Here is a 21,064-nt window from a genome sequence, read left to right on the forward strand (position 1 = left end):
GTTATGCTATTTTCCTGCTTTAAAGCCCTCAGTGATTACTCATTGCCTCCAGAATAAAGTCTACCTTCTTGACTGAGCCCATAGCACTTCTACCAGAAGGCCTGGGCCAACATTTCCAGCCTTTTCTTGTGCCACCTCCCTCCACATCTGTGCTTTCTGCATCACTGCCTGGTAATTCCTGCACACACCCAAGGTTTTGCACTGCCATGCCCTTGCTCTTGCTGCTCCCTTCCACTGGTGGCCTTCTCAGCACCTGCTTTTCCTGCCACCTCTCTTTCAATCCCAGCCAGTCTTCATTCCCAAATCCTACCTATTCTGTCAGGCTTGTTTTTTTATGCTGCTATTTTCTTTCTTTTCTTTTTTTTTTTTTTTAATGCCTACTCTATTTCCTAAAATGCTGCTATTTTTATAAGAGCTTTGGAATCAGACATACCTGGGTTTAAACTCCAGCTTCATATCTCTCTCTCTCTATCTCTCTCTCTTTTTTTTTCAGAGACAGGGTCTTGCTCTGTTGCTCAGGCTGGAATGTAGTGATGTTGATCATAGCTCACTGCAGCCTTGACCTCCTGGCTCAGATGATCCTCCACGCCTCAGCTTTCTGAGTAGCTGGGACTACAGGCACATAGTACCACAGCCTGCCAATTAAAATTATTATTTTTTCTGTAGAGACAAGGTCTTGCTATTTTGCCAAGGCTGGTCTTGAACTCCAGGCTTCAAGGAGTAATTCCAAAGTTCTGGGATTGCACACCTGGCCCCAGCTTTATCTGCAGTTGGTGCTTATAGAAGTGCTAAGAGCTGGGGCATAGGGAATGTGATACCACATGGCTCAAAAATTCCCAGATATTATTTAACTTTCTGAAGGAAATTGACATAACTCTAAGTTGACTGAACAAGTGATTTTCCAGTTACTGGCTTTGATGTTGGTCTAATGAAGTGCTCTGCCTTTCTTGGAGTCATCTGCTGACCCTCCTAACTGTTTCCCTGGCAACTTCTCCTTTGGAGTTTAAGTGCCTGTAGGAGCATTTGTGATCTATATGAAAATCTGCCTTTTGTCCTTCTTCTATGTGTAGAAAACAATCACCTTATCCTTTTGATTATCTAACAGAGCCAAAGCTAGTTTTCGGTTCATAGTTGGAACCAAAAGCTTTGTTCTTCACTCTAAAATGATGCTCTTCAGTATCATTTCTGCTTCTTTCTGATTTTGCTGGTTCATAAAGTCTTTATGAACCTGTTTCTACAATGCACATTTCCCCCCAGTTTTATGCTGGCTTTCTCTTCATTTTAATTTTTTGGAAAATGGTTAAAGCAGTTTAGGAACGGTGCAAACAGGGACAAAAAGTTTGAAAGCTCTTCTCTAAACTGTTAGCTCCAAAGTGACTTATCTGATGCTTCTTTCATTAAATTTATCTTTGAGCACAGATCCCAATTATACATGTATATTTATTTATAAATTACAGGATGCAGTATGCTGCCAATGTATTATGTGTCTTCTATGACATCCACAAAGAGTTAAATGTAGATGAGATAGAGCAAAATAATACACTGAGATACATTTTAGTGACATGTAAAACCTTTTTCACTTTTATTAAAAACATTTCGCACCACTTGTCCATTTCATGAGGGTTAGTTCAGTTTAGAATAGGTGATATCCATAATTCCACTTAACTGTCTCATGTTGCCATAAGCCAGGAGTGTGTGAATGCTTGAGGGCACTTCCATTATCCCTTTCTTGTTCTGGTCTGTACTGTGATCACAGGATACCTTGGTATTGTAGGTGAAATGTGACTGTGTGACATATGACTCAGTGAAAGCTCCAGTATTAATCTGTATATTTAATACAAGTAAAATGCAATTTTCTCTTTTAGATTAAAAAATGTAAAATGAGGAAGGAGTATGGAGATTTTGAAAAGTCAGTTTACTTGCAATATGATGTCTTACAAAGTAAAAAATATAAAGATTGACAAAAAACAAGTTATCAAAAAAACTGTCTTCTCTTTTTGGAAGTATATTAGGATCCCTTTTAGAAGTATAGGAGTACCTGTTGGTCAGGATAGGGTAAGTTTTGCTGCAGTAACTAACAAACTTCAAATCTCAGTGAATTTACATATTAGAGATTTATTTCTTATTTGCCTAAAGTATGAAGCAGGTCAGGTGACTCTGTGGGACAGGTCTTTTCCGTGCAGTGACTCAGGATCCAGGATTTCTGCATCTTGATGCATGGTTTCAAAGGTTGCTACAGCAGGGGAAGAGAGTGACTGGAGATGGCACATTGGTTCTTTAATTCCTTGAACTGAAAGTGACATAATTGAAGGGAGTAGGAGGTGGAGTCCTGTCTTCTGTCCAGGAAAGGAAGGAGAGACACCTATATGGTGGATAACTACCAGTGGGGTTTTTATGTTTGTCCAAAAGTGGAGCTAGGTGAAATAAAGTTTGGGGAGCAATCTTCTGCTATTGCTGTTTTTTCTATTATACTGCTAGTGCTACCAGTAGACATTTGTTGAGGGCCTACTGTGTGCTAGGCATAGTGCTTAGTGCTTTGTATACATTGTCTTATTTAGTGATTCCATCAGTCATCTGAAGTAGGTGCTAGAACTTTTCTTATTTTACAGATGAAGCATAAATGTAGAGAGAATAAGCAACTTGTCCGAGTTCACACAGTTGGTAAGCAGCATAGCTAGGGTTTAAGGCATTGGTCTATTTCATGCCAAAGTCTAAGACCTTAACTTTATGATCACTACCTCCTTAAAAGATCACTGAGCTGTGATTTAGTGTTATAGGAAGATCCTACTTAATACATGCTAGATGAAAAAATGACTCATTTTGATAAGATGATTAAGAATGTGATTTATTATTATCATTATTGTTTTTATTTTGAGACAGGGTTTCACTCTGTCACCTAGGCTGGAGTGCAGTGGTGCGATCCTGGCTTATTGCAGCCTTCACCTCCCGGGCTCAATCACTCCTCCCACCTCAGCCTCCCTAGTAGCTGGGACGACAGGTGTATGTCACTATGTCTGACTAATTTTTGTACTTTTCTGTAGAGATGGAGTCTCCCTATATTGCCCAGGCTGGTCTTGAACTCCTAGGCTCAAGTGATCCTCCCACCTCAGCCTCCCAAAGTGCAGTGTTATCTTGGTACTGTCACTTGTGCTTTTGCCTCATGATGTGTTTTCTTAAAATGGAGAAGAGTGGGGCAAGGGATTATGGACATCTAACTCTTTGGAATGGCATGATTACAGGTGTGACCCACTGCACCTGGCCAGAATTTGTATTCTTAACTAGGAATGTATTTCTTTTTCCTAGAGATGGTTTTTGTGCTGTTTAGGGTTTTCACCATTTACCATAACTTAATTTCCTTTTAGAGGAAAAATCATGGAAACTTTTTCTGTATGGAAGAAAGAAATACAAAAGAGATAAGGGACATTTGATTATGGTTTCTTATCCACGATAACCAGAGATTGCATCTACCAAGGTAATTCTTTCAGGGGTATTTAGATATTTAAAATTTCACTAACCTAAGTTCTAATGATCTAAAACAATTTGAACTGTTCTGTGTGAAGAGAATTTGGAAGCAGGTCCATTATAGGGTAGAGGTAAGGAGATTGAAGTACTCTTGTATATGAAGTTCATAGTTTTATAAATATAATGCTAACTAGCACAGCCCTTTCCTTCTTGTGTGCAGTATAGTCATGGGTTCCTGCACATCAGTTTCTTTGCAGTAGATTTTGAAGTCCTCATGGTTCTGTCTAAGGGAGCTGAACCCAATTCCAGATCTAAGGGAGGATGCTGAACTCCCTCTCTGTGTTACAGGGAGTGCAGGACTGTTTGGAACCTTGGGGCTAATGAGTAGGTGGCTGTGACCAAATTTCTTATTTGCAAAGGGTTGATACTCAGGTTCTTGGATGGATATGCCATCCCTTCCTCCATTCCCACTTCTCCTCCACCTGGTTCCCTCCAAGGCCTTAGCCACGCATCTCTACATGAATATAAATACCTTTGCTTTACTGCTAAGAGTTGCAGCACTGAAATTTAGAATCATGTGCTTGTTTGTATAAACCAGAGTGCACAGATGCAGTGTTATCTTGGTGCTGTCACTTATGCTTTTGCTTCATGATGTGTTTTCTGCAATTGGAGGAGAGTGGGGCAAGGGATTATGGACAGCTAATTCTTTGGAATGGCATGAACCCATAGTCCATGCTCTCAACGTCACACCTGTAGAACAATTGTGGGAGAGGTGAGGAGAAAGTATTGAGAATGGATGTTCTGCTGCCACGTGAGGTAGCCCCTTATTATTTTTAGTGGCCTGTGGTGTTAGGATAGGTGTTATGGGGGGCAGGGCTGATGAGAGGGTGGATACAACTGTAGGGAAGTAAAGTGAACTTAGTTTCTCTAAAAAAATATAGGTTTGTCTTTTCTTTATATCTTTATTCTATTGTGTGATGGAGATCAAAGAAAGGAAACATAGGAGTGAATACTTTTTTTTTTAAGGTTCATAAAAACTTCTATCTTGTAGTTTGGTACATAAGAGTTATTGACTTTTCATATTCCTAGGTATTTTGTGCAATTGTTAACGTTGTATTTCTAATGGATTTCTTCCAAATTAAGTATACATAAAGCAATTTTTAGACATTTTCCTAGGTTGTGCATGGCTAGCCAAGGCTCTGCATGAATATAAATAGCATCACACACTAGGAGATTGTACTAGATCTAATATTTACCCATCTTGCGTGTGCAGAAGTGGGACAAGGTCATTGGGAAACGTAACCCAAGAAGTGTAAGTAAACCTGTCTGGGGAATGTTACAGCTTTTAAGCAATGGTTATATGATCATTTCTATTTTTGGCTTAACACAATAGGAAAGAATCTACTCTAAATCAATATTAATATGAGTTTTTGATGAGTTTGTGATCCAGTTTCAACATAGGATTTATTGATTCTTATTTTGAACATGAAACTTGAAAAGATCGAGACGGATCACATTTCTGTGTTTCCTTTATCAGTACTGCTTTTCTTTTATTTGTATAACTGCAGGGCCTTTTGTTTTCTTTTCTTTCTTTCTTTTTTTTGAGACTGAGTCTCGCTCTGCCGCCCAGGCTGGAGTGCAGTGGTGTAATCTTGGTTCATTGCAACCTCCACCTCCTGGGTTCAGGGAATTCTCCTGCCTCGGCCTCCCGAGTAGCTGGGACTACAGGTGTGTGCCAGCACACATGGCTGATTTTTGTATTTTTAGTAGAGATGGGGTTTCACCATGTTGGTCAGGCTGGTCATGAACTCCTGACCTCAGGTGATCCGCCTGCCACGGCCTCCAAAAGTACTGGGATTATAGGCGTGAGCCACTGCACCCAGCCTGCAGGGCCATTTCAACAGGGGTCGTTCAACTATGTTCTATTAAAATACTAACTTCACTGTGAGTATCCAGATACGATGAGTTGTGCCAATTGGAAGTGAGTGATAGAATTTCATCAGGTTTGTGGGTGGAACTCAGATGTACTCACTCCTCAGACTTGCCTTACCTCAGACTTACCTTCTTCCAGGCTCCTTTCTTTCTACTACTATAAGTCTAAGAAACCATGGATCCTTCAAAGCCAGTATTTCCAAAGTGTGTGCAGGGAGATAACACTTTTCAAAAGGGATTTTCTGGTCAGTCCAGCATAACACCCAACACATTGGATATGCTTATCCTGGAAATTCATAATGCATATGTTTTGTAGGGGTTGAATTATATATCCTCCACAAAAAGATATGTTGGAGTCAGAGTGATGTGAACAGCAGACATTTACCGTCTCGGAGTTCTGGAGGGAAGAAATCCAAGATCAAGGTGTCGGCAGGTTGCTTCCTTCTGAGGGCTGTGAGGGAAGGGTCTGTTCCAGGCCTCTCTCCTTGGCTAGTGCTTGATCACCTTCTCTCTGTGTGTCCTCACGTCATCTGCCTTCTGTGAGTGACTGTGTCTGCATCCAAATTTCTCCATTTCATAAGGACACCAATCATATAGGATTCGAGTCTACCCTAATGACTTCATTTATGATCTCTGTAAAGACCCTGTCTCCAAAGAAGGTTACATTCTGAGGTACTGGTATTTTTTCGGGGGGAGGGATACACAGTTCGACCCATAATATATGCAGACTAATGTAACATATTACCATATGAAATGCTCTCTTTCAGTTAAAAATGTTTACTAGGCTGGGTGCAGTGGCTCACACCTGTAATCCCAATACTTTGGGAGGCCAAGGCAGGAGGATTGCTTGAGTCCAGGAGTTTGAGACCTGCTGGGGCTATGGCAAGACCCTGCCTCTACAAAACAAACAAACAAACAAAAAAAACCCCGAAAAATAAGATTTATATTAAAGTTGCTTAATTCACCAATTTTCTAATCTTACTCCACTGTGAAACTTTTTTTTTTTTTTTTTTTTTCTGAGACAGGATCTCACTGTGTGACCCAGGCTGGAGTGCAGTGGCATGATCACGGCTCACTGCTACCTTTACCTCCCTGGGGTTAAGTGATCCTCCTTCCTCAGCCCCCGAGTAGCTGGGACCACAGGTGCACACCACCACATCTAGCTAATTTTTTTTTTTTTTTAGAGATGAGGTTTTGCCAAGTTTCCCAAGCTGGTCTTGAACTTCTGGACTCAAGCAATCCACCTGCCTCAGCCTCCCAAAGTGCTAGTATTACAGGGGTGAGCCACTGTGCTCTGCCAAAACTTAAACTAAGCACCTACGTATTAGGCAGCTACTGCTGCAATAATGCTATGTAACAAGCCATCTCAAAACCTATGGCTTAAAAAGACAAGCATTTATCTGTCTCCCTCACATATCTGCAGGTTGGCTATAACTTAGCTGGACTAAACTGGAAGTTGGGTTTAGGTATGTTCCACGTCTCCACATTCTTCTCGGAACAGCAGCTATTCAGGGCTTCATCTTCTCATGGTGGATCACAAATGCCAAATGTACAACTAAACCCCACAAACATGTTTAAAGCCTTGGCTTTCATCATTTTCACTAACATTCTGTTGGCTAAAGCATGTGATGTAACCAAGCCCAAAGTCAGTCGTGTGGAGGAAATTTACTCCCTGCCAAGGCAGAGGGGGAGTGGAGTGAATATACATGCATATATTTAACAACAGTCCCATCTGTTACAAATTATAAATATTCCTAGAAATAAGGGTATAAGGCCACACTTTGGGAAAGGCTGCTCTGCTTCAGGAGCATCTCTGGAAGTGAGACCTTAAAGGAGAACTGTGAAAGTGGATGAGCACTTTCTATGTGGTTCCTTCCATGTCTGGCCCTTCCAAAGTATCCTGATGGTGCTAGAGACTCAGATGTAGTCACTCCTCACACCTGTCTTTTCCCTTACCTTCTCTCAGGCTCCCTTCTTTCCACTAGTATAAGTCTGAGAAATCCTGACTTAGCTTCAGGCTCCTCCTCCTCTTCCTCAAGTATCTGGCCAATGAAACCCAAGTGGAAATCTGGGGGATTCTAGGAAATCTTTTTCCTTCCTGATAAAGGAACAAATATCACCAGCAATTCTCCCCAACTTCTTTCTGTCTTGAGGGTTGATGTGATGGATGGAGCTGTGTCAGCCACATGATAAGCATGAAAGAAAAGCCAAAGAATGAAAGGAATAGACAAGTCCAGAGACATGTGAGCTGCCATCTCTGAGCGACTGCACCAACAGCAGCAGTGACCTGCCTCTAGATGTCTAGTCATGTGAGAAATGAAACCCAGAGTTGTTTAAGTCACTGTTGTTTGGGCATTCTATTACTTGCAGCTCACCAATTGATAAAACATCAGAAACCATTAATTGATAACTGTTATTCATAGTAATTGCCAGTTCTGATAACCTCCCCTTACCCCAACAAGCCATGGCATGTTTCAGGGAGGTTCAATGAAATCTTAAAGGACCTTACACATTTAAATGAAGAAACCTCCTTACTAATTAATTTGGGCAAGACTCCAAAGTGGTGACACAAATGCTGCTCAAAGCCTGCATAAGCCAAAAACAAAAACAAAAACGTGGGGTGGTGGAATTGATTAGTTCTTGTAACAAAATTACAGAAAGGATCAGGTGTGGAGTTTGGGGTTACTGGATCCAGGGCCTTAAACTGTAGCAGGACTTTGTCTCTCACCATCGCTTCATCTCTGGTTCTCAATGTCTGCCTCTGTCTATGTGTGAGCCTCATTTTTTCCTTTGTGTGGTGGGCAGTCTTGGCTGCCAGTACCCTAGGGTCACAATTGAATGGTCAAGAGAGCCTTATGTCTTCCCTTCCCACTTGGAAAGTTCATGGAGGGACTCTGATCCTGCCTTGTTCATATCCTCCCTCCAGGACTTGGTGAGTGTGTATGTGTGTGTGTGTGGTTGGGGGATGGTGGGGGCAGGTATGTGAGAAGAGGTTACTCTGATTGGTGACCCTATTAGAACTGCAGGTGTTGAGAGAGGAGCAGTTCTCTAAAGGAACTGGGATGAAGAGGGACCAGATGCTCCAAGACAAAAACAGATGTCAACTGCCTTGACTTGAGCTGTCCTTAGTCACCTCCGCTCTCCAAATGTTTTAAGGGCTTATCAGTCATAGTGGAGTCTGAGAACTTAAGAAGTCAATCATATGTTGCATCTGTGTGTAAGGTGTTTCATTTTAATTCCGAGTTGAAGTGTGAGTGCTTGTGTGTGTTTTCCCCAATGTTACATAGGCACACGGATTTAGAACTGGATAATATAGTTTAGCACCACAACATACCTTGGAATGCTGAATCTCAGAAGGACAAAAAAAATGACTCCATCTTCTCATCTTGAAACAGTCTTCCTTAGCTCTTCAGAGAACTGTAGCTTTTCTCTACTTTTCCAGAGAGCTGGAAAAATTTTGGTCCAGACTTAGATGATGACCTACTTAGATGGAAACTACAATTTTAAATGCCTTTCATAGATGAGTGAAAACTTCTTTTGGTTTTGAAGATAGATGAGATGGCACAGAGCCAACAGCTGGTTTCTTTGTTTGCTAGAAGGTAGGAGAATGATTTGAAGTGAACTATACATCTTTGTCACAGATGTCAGCTGGTTTTGGACTCAGTAATCTCTTGCAGTCGGCCCTAGAATCAGCCATGTGTACCATATTAGTGGCCTTACAGATTTTTATTCCCGGGTTTTCTTCTGAAAGACTTGGCTAATGGTAGGAAAATAAACATTCTTGTGTGTTGGACCTTGGGAGACCTAAATGATTTCCATCTTCCATTTTTCTCTCTGGATTACTTTATTTGGGTGATGGGATTACAGCAGCCCATAAGCTACCAAAAAAAAAAAAAAAAAAAAAAAAAAAAAACCATTTCAGGGCGTTTCAATGAATAGGTTATTTTAGTCTCACCTGTGCCAAGGGCACTTGTTGAAACCAAGCTCCAAGAGGGAAAGACAGGAGGAGTGGTCACCCCCAAAACATTCACCTCCAAAATATTCACTGTTGTTGGCTATCGACAGCATCCTTAGAGAATTTTAAGAGGCAAGTCTATGTTAACAGCAGAAAAGTAACAGAGCGATTTTATGGGCCAAAGCAGATGGGGTCGGTTCTGAATGTGGCCTCTTCTGGCCAGAACACAATTTCAGTTTCTATAATTAGTTGCAGGTGGAGCTCTTGTGTTGTTGTTTCAGAGTCCACTGACATCTGTGTGCAAATTCCCACCACCCCCAGTTGGCATTTGGACTCAATAAGTGGTTTGGCTTCACAGGAATATAGAAAATTGTAAATCTATTTCACAGACACACACAGATAAAGCTGCTGTAAAGGTCAGGTTCTGAAAGCTGTGGAAAGCATTTCAAAAGTTTGGGAAGTAGGTTTTTAGGTAGAGCGTGGGCATGCAGCCAAGAGCTGGGGCAGTCTGACAACTGAATTCTGGCGCGTGCAATTTCTTCTGTTTCTCTGTGAAGCCAGCGCTTGATTGTGTCTTGTAAGTGACGTGCAGCCATTTTGTAGATCTGGTGAGAAGTAAAGATCGAGGCAGCTACTTTTCATCTTACAAGCCCATGGCTGGGTGTGAGCTGTCTGGTTTGGCTCCATACATTGATCAGGTTAACTTGGTAGTTCTCAACTGTGGGCGTTTTTTTCTCCAGGGGACATTTGGCAGTGTCTGAAGACATTTTTGACTGTTAGAACTTGGAGGATGGTAGCTACTGGCATTTAGTGAGTAGAGGCCAGTGATGCTGCTAAACATGCTACAGTGCACAGGACAGCCCCTGATGTTGTCTGGTTCAGAATGCCGGTGGATACAAAGTTGAGAAACTGAGTTAACTAGACGATTACTATAACTTCATTTTGCATATCATGCTTTGCCTTCACTCGATGGTTTACCTTCACTTTGTGAACTGATGATCAAAATGCATGTAGTTTTGTAAAAATGATGGTATAAAAACTAAAACATGATTCATCATTGTGTGGGAAAGAATGAATTGTCAATGATGTCTTTTTAAAATGTATTCTTCCAATTATGGATTAGTAATCATGAATCTTCAAATATCTTGAACTCTTTTAGAAGTAGACATTTGGTAAATAGGTATCAATCTTGTAAGGAAATGGACAACTCATAAAGGAAATAAACCTATTTTATAAAACTATAATTTCTTTACACTTTCACTGACTTTATGGTGGCTTTTGTCCATGTCTGACAAAAGGGGAGGGGAAGTAAGCATTTTTGAGCACCTTCTATGTGCCAAGAATTTGCTAGTTTCTTTCCATGTGTGAGCTCAACAGCCCTGCAAGACACATGGCATCTCTATTTTATGGAAGAGAAACAGGTCACAGAGAGATTGAGTGACTTGCCTGAGGCCTCACCGATAGAGCTGGGATTTGATCTCAGGTATGCTTAGCTTTAAAATTGTGCTCTTTCTACTGTCATGAAGGGAAAAACAACCAACTTGCTTGAAAACCAGGGAATCCAGTACTGAAATGGAAGCGCTAAGATAGAGTAGAAGAAGCAGTGTGTTGCCTGACAGCATCTTAAGCATACTGTCAAAGAGGTATACAGAAAGGACAGAGAGCAAGAACAAAGAAGGAAGCAAGAAATAGGCGAGGAGGGAGGGCCAGCAGGAGGTAGCAAACACATTCTTGTCAAGTAAATGAGCAGAGGAGAATGCCAAAGGAGCACTCCTGTCTTGGAAAGCCATCCAGAAGGATGGGAGGAAGCAACTCCAGGACTGGCTGGACAATTAAAACCACAGGTGGCAGAGGAATGAGGGAGATTATCTCTCAGGATGCTCATTAAAGGCCTGGCAGATCCTTTCAGGTGGTTGTGACTTTGACAAATTCCCTGAATCTACAAGAGCAGAGCTTCAGGGACAGGGTAGCTCTTTACTTTGGGTTACTGTACTTCAGTGAGGATGGTCTCATTAATAGAACTCCTCCTGTCCTTACCTCCACCTTCAGGAATTTCAGAGTACCTCGCTGGCCTCCTAGCCCAGGGGGCCTTCAATAGGCACCTCTCAGCTTCCTCCTCAGTTGGTTTCTGACCTCACTGAGGTGATACACTATGCAGGCTTTGTCTTTTGTTCCACATCTTGTGTCTTAAAATCAGATCTTCCTCTCTTGGGTCCCATCTTTTCTGATTTCTGCCTCTGCCAGCAACTTTCCCCTGTGAAATCTCTTTTTTGTTCTTTTTGAGAATCCAGACCATTTATTTACTAATTTATTCACTCTCCCTCATTTAAGGGAGAATATGGTTGCAAGTAGCAGAAACCCATTCAAGTTTAAGGAAAAAATAAGTAGGGAGGAGGGATTTGCTGGGAGCATATAAGGATACCTACTAGACATTAAGGGTAAGTAGGGCAGCCAGGTGTCACATGGAGTGGGAATCTGGGGTCAGTTGGAAGATGATGAGGAATATGAACAAAGCCAGTCTCCATCTCTGTCTCTGCTCTGTCTCTCCTATATATATATACACATCTCTGTCACTCTTATTTTCTCTCTTAATATCTATTTTTATATATCTCTTGTGAAAAAGTGGCACTCAAGGAAAGCATGTGTATTTTCTTCATTCAAGTGCTCACCAGGGACAGCCTAGAGTTATGCTGTTGCGACTTCAAATTCAGTGAACCAATAATACAATTGACCTAGCTTGGGTCTAGTCTCTTCTAGGTCCAGTCAGCTGTGGCCAAGGGAGTGAGTCACACATCCACGCCCCCTCAGCAGAGTTATGGAAAAGGTCTCTCTGAGAAAGGGGTATGATGAGTAGATTCTGTAGCAAGGGAGTGTGTGAGTAAGGTGGTGAGGAGGAAAGGACAGCCATTGCTGGGAAATATGCTTGTGCAACATGTAGTTAGAAGCTTGCCTTAGTTCTAGTATTAGGAGGACCAAGACCAATCCAGAAAGACTTTTATAGTCTGAATAGTTAGCTTCTGTTAACCTCTGTCTATAACTAGCCATTTCAATAGCAACTTCAGTATCCTCCTGGAATCTCTAACCTCCACACTCACTTCTTCACTCCTTACCTCTATTGTGCCCCCTAGAGAAGTTCTGGAAGTTATATTGACCAATACCAGCATCAATTCATGTTATTTTACCATAGTAAACCCACCTGGTGCTTTTATATACTATCAGAGTGCATCTTTGATGGAATTAAAACAAATTCTCCCCTTTCTATAAATTACTGTAGTTTCATTGGAGACTTTGGTCTCCACAGTGGATGGGAAAATGGTACTAATTAGGATCTGTACACTTTTAGAAGTGAGTAATAATTTGGTGGTTTCCATTTTAAGGTATAATTGGGCCAGGCATGGTGGCTTATGCCTGTAATCCTAGCACTTTGTGACACAGAGGTGGGAGGATCACTTGAGCCCAGAAATTTGAGACCAGCCTGGGCAACATGGCAAGATCCTGTCTCTACTAAAAAATTAGCCAGGTGTGGTGGTGTGTGCCTGTGATCCTCGCTACTTGTGAGGCTGAGGTGGGAGGATCACTTGAACCTAGGAGATCATGCCTGCAGTGAGCTGTGTTCATGCTACTGCACTCCAGCCTGAGTGACAGAGTAATACTCTGTCTCCCAAAAAAAAAAAAAAAAAAAAAAAAAAGGTATAACCATTTAAGTTCTAAAAACGATCGGCTCATGAGTACATATTATCTGAGAAGGAATGGAAAGAAATTAAAATTCACTGATTCATCCCTTGGAAAAGCTTTCTAAAATATCCATGTGAAATAATATAAAAGTTTCCAAGGAATCCTAAGACCAATAGAAATCAGTAAATCTATGAGATGAAGAGTTGGACAGTGCACGTGATGGCCAGATTTAGAACTTGCTTAAATTTAGAAATGTACTAAATAATAAATAAAACTGCCTTCTCAAAAAGTTTTAACTTCTCTTCGGGATTTTTACCTTTGGGAAGCCATGTACTCTTTGAGAGCTGATGAAAACGTCATAATTTTCCCTAGAAAGGTGTGCATAACCGGAATTGTGCACAACATTTCACTTCCTCATCCCTACTGCTAACTCAAAGGGCATCTCAGGATATTTAGATCAAGATCCTCTGTCTAGATATTACCACTTCATAAAATGTTGCACATGTATTGGGAGTAAGTAGTTCCCAGTGATTAGTGAAACAAATGAGCTTTTGGTAATATGAGACATGTCTTCAGTTCACTGCTATTCAGTTTGTGCTGAGAAATAGGGGGCATGTGCCAGGATTTTGGTGATAAAGGGTATGTACTTGGTAAGGTAGAAACTTGCTGATGGACTGTACTGCATTCACTAAATGTATTCAGATACAATATACTGGAGGTGGTGGATTTTAGTCTACCTTCAGGAATAAGTTACCTTGAAAGAGTTTGCATAGCATTAGGTGTCATAGTAAAGCACGTCTTTAAATATTTTCACTAAGGACTTTTTGTTCATTATGCTTGTCTGTGGGTATGAAAATTCCAAGTTTACCTCTGACAATTCTATTTCACTTATTTGTAATTGCAACTCAAATTTCATACTGCACATGCAATTATGCTGTAGGCATTTGTGATAGAGCAAGGAACGAATGATTTTGGTGAATTATCAAGTGAGGGTTAATTGGGTACCTACCATGTTCCCAGTTATATGCCAAGGGGTGAAGAAGCCACTAAAGAAGTGTAAAGTGCCCTTTCTGTCCCCTTACCATCTTGTGAAAATCATTAGAGGCCCTTTTTCTATGTAGACTGTGAATAAGGAATGCAGTAGTGATATACCTTGTTGGTTATGGGTAGTTGACTCCACCTTGGAGCTTGACGTGAGCATGAAGTTTGGTCTAGGGAAGAAAGCTTCTTGCCTAGTTTATTTACCTTTCTAGAAGAGCCATTGATGTGACCTCTCTCTGTCTTCTGTAGAAGCCTAGCCAGAGTCGAGGAGAGTGGGCACAGTATCCTCCTGACATCCAGCCAGTGTACAGCTTCTGGAAGTGTTTGGGGTGGGGGAGTTGGGAAAGGCCTGAGCCCCTGCCTTTCTCAGGCAAGCATGTAAAGTCTGTGAATCACTTCACTTACCCATTTAGTGTACCCACCTAACTACAATACATTCCCCTGATCAGTAAGAATAATAAACAATCAGTATGGTTTGTAAAGTACTTCCCTAAATGAAATAATGCCGAAGGCCTCATATATGGTATCTCATTTAATCCACATAATGACCTATGAAATAGGTACTGTTATTATTATATGTATTTTTTTTTTATGTGAGCAAAGCAAGGCTCAGAGGAGAGGTCACTTGTCAAAAAGTTACAGTTAGCAAGTGGCAAAGCTAGGGTTGAACCCAGGCAGACTAACTCCAGAGTCAGTCTCCAGTGTCAGGGTTGACTGTAGTATGGAGCGTCTAGCTCTGGGTACACAGGGGATCTTAGGACAGGCAAGGACTCTGAATTAAACAACTTTGAATCCCCTGTAAAATAAAGTCATCCCCTTTCCAAATTCTTTTTTTTTTTTTTTTTTTTTTTCTGAGACAGGATCTCGCTCTATCACCGAGGCTGGGGTGCAGTGGCAATCATAGCTTACTGCATCCTTGATCTTTGGGGCTCAAGCAATCCTCCTTCCTCAGCCTCCTGAGTAGCCAAGACTATAGGCGTGTACAAACATGCTCACCTAATTTTTTTAATTAAATTTTTATTTATTTTTGTAGAGACGGGGTCTAGCTGTGTTGGCCAGGCTGGTCTTGAACTCCTGGCCTCAAATGATCCTCCCACCTTGGCCTCCCAAAGGACTGGGATTACAGGCATGAACCACTGCACCTGGCCCCTTTCCAAATCTTATTCAGTACCTCTGGTGAACCTAAATGAGATAGTCTCAACTTGGTGCCAATCTTGAACCCTACTTAACACTTATCAGATGTTTCCTACCCTCATTGTAGGACATGTAGTGACATTACTACATGACGCTTACATTGTAATCCTAGTAGCGCTAGTTTTTACCTTTGCATCTGATATACTGCCTATTCAAAGAGTTTCTGTGAGCAGAACTGGCAACATGGTGTTAGTGGAGCCTACCTCTGGGTTCCTGCTTTGTTTTCTTTGATGTTGGTTGAGAGCACCAGCTTTGGAGATGGATTACTAAGGTTCCTTTCTAGCTGTGAGACTTTGGTTAACTTTATCTCTCTCACTTTCCTTACCTGTAAAATAGATGTGGTAATAGTTTAAGTTATCCTATTGTTCTTTCCCCTTTATAGAGTCAGTGGAATTAGAATACCTCACTCTTGAAACCAAGTTCAGATGAGCTGCTTAGGAATGGCTAGGAGAGTTTTCTTGACCTAGGTATTGACTCCCATAGTTGGATCCAAGCCAGTTTGTGTTAATTTTCATATGGCTGCCCTGGACAATTCTGGGCCACAGCCAGACCTTTCTTGTGCAAAAAAAAAAAAAAAAAAAAAAAAAAAGGAAAGACTCACTTTACATTTTTCTGGTAGGCTACATTGAAATATGTCCCACGGCATGAGATGGAAAATATAAATTCAGTGTCATTATAGGGAGTAATAGAATAAAAGATGAGGGTGATTTCCCAGTAAACACTATTATCTGAATCCTCAGAAAAGGCAGATGCTTATGTTGCTCAAAGAAAGATCACATGGTTTCCAGATCTACCTAACTATACATATTAATCCAACCAGCTAGAAACATGAGGACTCAGAGGAGATGTTTGATTGATTGGTTTTTATAAACTTTGGCCTGTTTTGCTCATCTCAGTCTACAGAATCCATCTGCTGCATAATATCTGGCCAGCTAAGACTCTTATAACGACACTTTAATAGTTTGTACCAAAGAAATTATCCCCCTAGTCAAGTTCTCTAACTCAGATCTCTGCATTGGCCTTTAGATATGTCTACTGGCAAGCTCACTGGTGCCACCCCATGTGGCACATCAAACAAGATGATGACTGAATGACTGAAATGGATTAAGTCAATAAACATGGAACCATGTGCTGAGCTAGGTGCTGAGGGTAGAGTGATAGAAAAAACTTCCTGCCTGTATGGAGCTTTCATTCTTGTGGGGGTACTAAAAGGAGTCTTGAGCCACTGGGGGAGACCAAGGGGTAAAACAGCTTCAGTGTAGAGAGAGATCAGGAGTTGTTTTATTTGTTTTTGTTTTTTCATAAATCATATTTTGTTGTTGGCAAAGCCTTATTCATCCAAGTGGTGATGTTGAGTAGGGAGGTGGGTTTGGTGGAATTTGCATTCTTGTGGCCTCTGCCAGAACATCATCATGGCATGGTTAGGGTGGATTTGGGGCTGCAGTGGCTTGGAAGTGTTAATGTTGCTTTTTATACTCTTCTTACAAGGAGGTTAGCTTTGAAGGGTGGTAACTGAACAAGATGCATAGTTTGGGGAATCTCTCCCCGCCTTCTATGTGTGACATAGTTGACCATATTTTTAACTTGTAGGGAATGGGCCAGTATGAAGAGGGGCTGTTGGTGGAACCAAGCCTGGAAGAGTAGGGAGACAGATCAGCTTTGGGCAGGAGGTGAGGTTTCTGTTCCTCAAACTTCAGGAGGAGGTGGTCAGAGAAAGTCCAGATAAAGAGACATTAGTAGGTGTGGAGTAGATGTATATTTTAACCTAAAAAGACTGCTTGGTATATCAAAAAGAGAAAGCCCCTACTAGGAATTAAGTTAACTTGGCTTTGATGCCAAATTAGATGTGATGTTGGCCAAATCACCTCCTTTGCCTGGACCTCAGTTTCGCCTGCTGCATCATCATACTGAATACAATTGTTTCCAAGGCTCAACTTGGTTAAAACCTGTCATGACTCTAAGTCACTCAAAAATTTTCAGGAAAATTAAGAGTGCTTTGGTGACAAAAGAAAGTCAATGCTGTTATGACTCATGAGTGCGATTTGATGAGGGCATGGGGCTAGGGTGAGGCAGGTGTAGTTGAAGCAGGCAAAAGTATTTGTGTTGGCTGTCCTATTTGATGTGCTGGTGGTTCTATTCAAGCGCTGCTGATGGGGTGATTTGCTTGCAATGGGATGACACAGCAAGCCCATTACCATGCTTGGTGGAGACAGGAGCTACCAGCATTTCCCCAGGAGGAAATTTTACAAGTAAAGGCTAATTTTACTTTTGCTGTTGATGGCATTTCTCAGCTATACTAATTACCATCCCAATAGAAATGCTGCAAAAATATACCCTATCCTCCCAAGAGTGCAGAGGGGAAAAGAGGTTGTTCTTAAATAATCCAAGAAAAGATTTTACCTGTGGATTCCAAAGCTACAGTGCTTCCTTACTCATGGCTTTCTTGAGTGGCAGATGCCCTGGCTTAAATACAATTTCTGTATTTCCCTTACGTTCAGCATTCGGACTATGTGATCTATTCCCTATTCAGAGTCAATTACAAATAAAATTATTTTAGGAAGAAAACGATAGTTATAGAGTTAATGTTTTGTCTCAGTTTTTAAAAAATATTTTGTAAATTTGGAAATTATATTTTGCTTTCTCCCTTCATTCCTTAATAAATATTGGGGTGTGTACCCATCTGTCTACCTATCTATTCATCCACTCATTAAAATAACATTCCTGAATATAGCAGTTGTTTTGTATATAGTTGTTGAATGAAATGTACAAATATATACAGAGCCAAGGCCTCTTGAGCTCATGAGGCCAGGATGCCTAGGTCCAGTTCTGGCTCTGCTACAAGTTGGCTGTGTGACCCAGGGAATTAGTTGTTAAGATTGAAAATTGGAAGACTTCATGTAAAAACCTGCATTTCTTCATTTCCCTTAATGCCAGGAAGATCTGGTAGCCCTGAGCCCAGTGAGCTGGAGCTAAGCATTGCTGCTTACCTTATGTAGGACGTTGTCTCTCCGTGTTCCTCTGGTCCACTCCTTGGTTGATAGATGTACATTTTTAGTTCAAAGGTGAAATGAAGAACATTTTAAAATTCAAGATGTTGGTAAAATATGGATGTCGTTTGGTCTCAGCATCCTAAGTGAAAACTCTGACTGTACCTGGTGGGGTGGGGGCAGGGGGGAGAGAGAGAAAGAGAGAGAGAGAGAGAGAGAGAGAGAGAGACATCTTTTTCTTTCTTTCTTTCTTTTTTTTTTTTTTTTGAGACAGACTCTTGCTCTGTTGCCCAGGGTGGAGTATAGTGGCGCGATCTTGGCTCACTGCAACCTCCACCTACTGGGTTCAAGCGATTCTCCTGCCTCAGCCTCCCAAGTACCTGGGAATACAGGTGTGTGCCACGACACCTGGCTAATTTTTTTGTATTTTTAGTATAGACTAAAAAATTCACTGTGTTAGCCAGGATGGTCTCAATCTCCTGAACCTCATGATCTGCCCCCCTCAGCCTTCCAAAGTGCTGGGATTACAGGTGTGAGCCACCGTGCCCAACCAGAAGGAACATCTTAATAATTCTCTTGACTTCAAGGAATTTGAGAGCTACCCCCACAGAACTGGAAAATATGAAAGGACCTCATTTTGGATATCTGGGGAAGGAGAAAATAGTAAGTTGTAGCAGGCATTGGTTAATTCTCAAAAGTCAAAGAGAGTTGACATGGTTATGGATAATGATGAAAGTCTGGTGCCTGGCCTAGAGTGGAACAATAGGAAAGGCAGAAAAGTTCTCAGTAGATTAAGGTGCCACCACCACTTTATGCTAAGAAGGCAGATGCAGAGGCCCTTCCAGGGAACATGCTTTGCAGGGGAGGAGCTGCCTTTGTTTGCTTTTCTGATGACTTGGATTTCTACAGCTGCTCATGGTTCTTGAACTTCCTTGAAGAATTACAGGCAGAATTGTGATGAAATCAGCATCCCAACCCTGCCTTTCCTAAGGACACTGTTAATTCCAGTAGTGTTTAGCTTCATTCCAGCAACTACCTTGGATTTTATATTGGGGTAGAAGAGATCAGACAAGGGCTGTGGTTTGTATGGGTGCACATGTGTGCATAGGCCCAGTGCTATAATTAAAGCAGAGTAACCACAACAACAGATTGATGGTTATTTGGTTTGGGGGAGAAATTTCCTGAGGTGTTTCATGTTCTTGTTTTTCTTCAAACCTGCAATATCATTCAGAAGAGTGTTAGGAAATTCAGTAAATCAGAGGGCATTGTGCAATGAGCATTATTCTTTGAAAAAATATAGCTTATGATACACATTTTCCATCAGAAGGTAATATGAATTTGTTAGGAGTTTGGGTGGGGTTTTGGTGTCTGAATGCCATTGTTCTTTTTCCTCTCCCCAGTGGCTGACCAAGGGGACTATGCACTTAGGGACCAGTAGTCAAATGGAAGATGGAGTGTGAGTTTATTAATTCTGAGGATGGGCTCAGTGTCCTTCCATGCAGGGATTTTTTGATTAGGCGAGGAAGCTTACTACTCCCTCCATTCCCAGGACCTAAGATGGCCATACCTGCTGCACACTGACCCCATGGAGCCACCGTGCTCAGGGGGAGATCAGGTTAGCAAGAGAGGAGGCTGCAGTGTGCTTACCACGTGGATGCCCAGAAGTGAAAGAATAAAGGTGGCTTGGCAAGGCCCTGTCCTGAGAGGCTGGAATACTGGGTGGATGGCAGTGCTGCCTGGGGAAGTAGTGTTTCCAGGAATGGTCACCAAGCCAGAGCATGAAGGTGGGAGGCTCGGGGCTGGCTTGCCCTGTTTGGGTCCACAACTTGGAGTGAGGGGCACAACTGTGGGCCTTTTGCACTACAGTGACCCTGTCCACCAGCACAGCATGTCCCAGTCAGTGTCCTGGTCTCTGGCCAGTCATATTAGGCACTCCTTTTTCCATCAGGACCAATAAGGACTGGCTAAGAGGTGTAAGTTGAGGGTGATAGATATTACCTCTCGATGTCCAACCCCCACAGAAGAAATTGGTTAATAGCATTTGTCACAAATGTCCACCCATAAAAATAAATCCTGTTAATATGTCTATCTGTTTTTTTCTAGGCACTGCCATATTCCTGACTTTATAGTTTACCCTTTATCAGTAATTAAGTAGATATTAGAATAAAATAATAGTAATAGCTAACATTTATTGAGAGCTTACTGCATACCAGGCACATGTATTGACTGACTTACTCCTTATAATGACACTGTCATGTGGGTGTCATTTTTGTTCCTGTTTTACAGATGAGAAATTTGGGGTATACAGCTCACAAATGGTGCCAACCATGGAAGCCAACCTAGGTGGCTGGACTCGAAAGTGCCCATCTGTGAACACTGCATAATTATGTCTCTCAAGGTGGTAGATATGAGATACTGAAGAAGGAGCCAGTCCAGATGTCCAAAGACCCAGTGTGTGGCCTGGAGCCTGGCTTGGCTCTGCCACAAACCCGCTGTGTGCTTGACAGCATGTCAATGAAGTCCTCACTCTGAGCCTCAGTTTCCTGATCTGTAGAGTGGGGATGTGGATTTCTGCTCAAGGATTTGGGTGCATGACTCATTATATTAGTTTCATAGCATTGCCATAACAAACTACCACGAACTTGGTGGCTTGAAGCAATAGAAATTTCTTCTCTCACAGTTTGTGGAGGCCAGAAGTCTGAAATCAAGGTGTTGGCATGGTTGGTTCCTTCTGAAGGCTCTGAGGGAGAATACATTCCATACCTCTTTTCATTTGGTGGCTGCCAGCAGCCCTTGGCTTGTTGATGCATCACTGCAG

General features: G+C 41.7%; 1 protein-coding gene across 15 annotated transcripts in view; it reads left to right on the forward strand.

Moving 5' to 3' along the window:
• The window catches only part of ERC2 (ELKS/RAB6-interacting/CAST family member 2), a 970,222-nt gene that overhangs the window by 35,721 nt on the left and 913,437 nt on the right, over nucleotides 1-21,064 (forward strand). The window lies entirely within an intron of this gene.

Source organism: Chlorocebus sabaeus, chromosome 22 (assembly GCF_047675955.1).
Source record: "Chlorocebus sabaeus isolate Y175 chromosome 22, mChlSab1.0.hap1, whole genome shotgun sequence".
Taxonomy (NCBI): domain Eukaryota; kingdom Metazoa; phylum Chordata; class Mammalia; order Primates; family Cercopithecidae; genus Chlorocebus; species Chlorocebus sabaeus.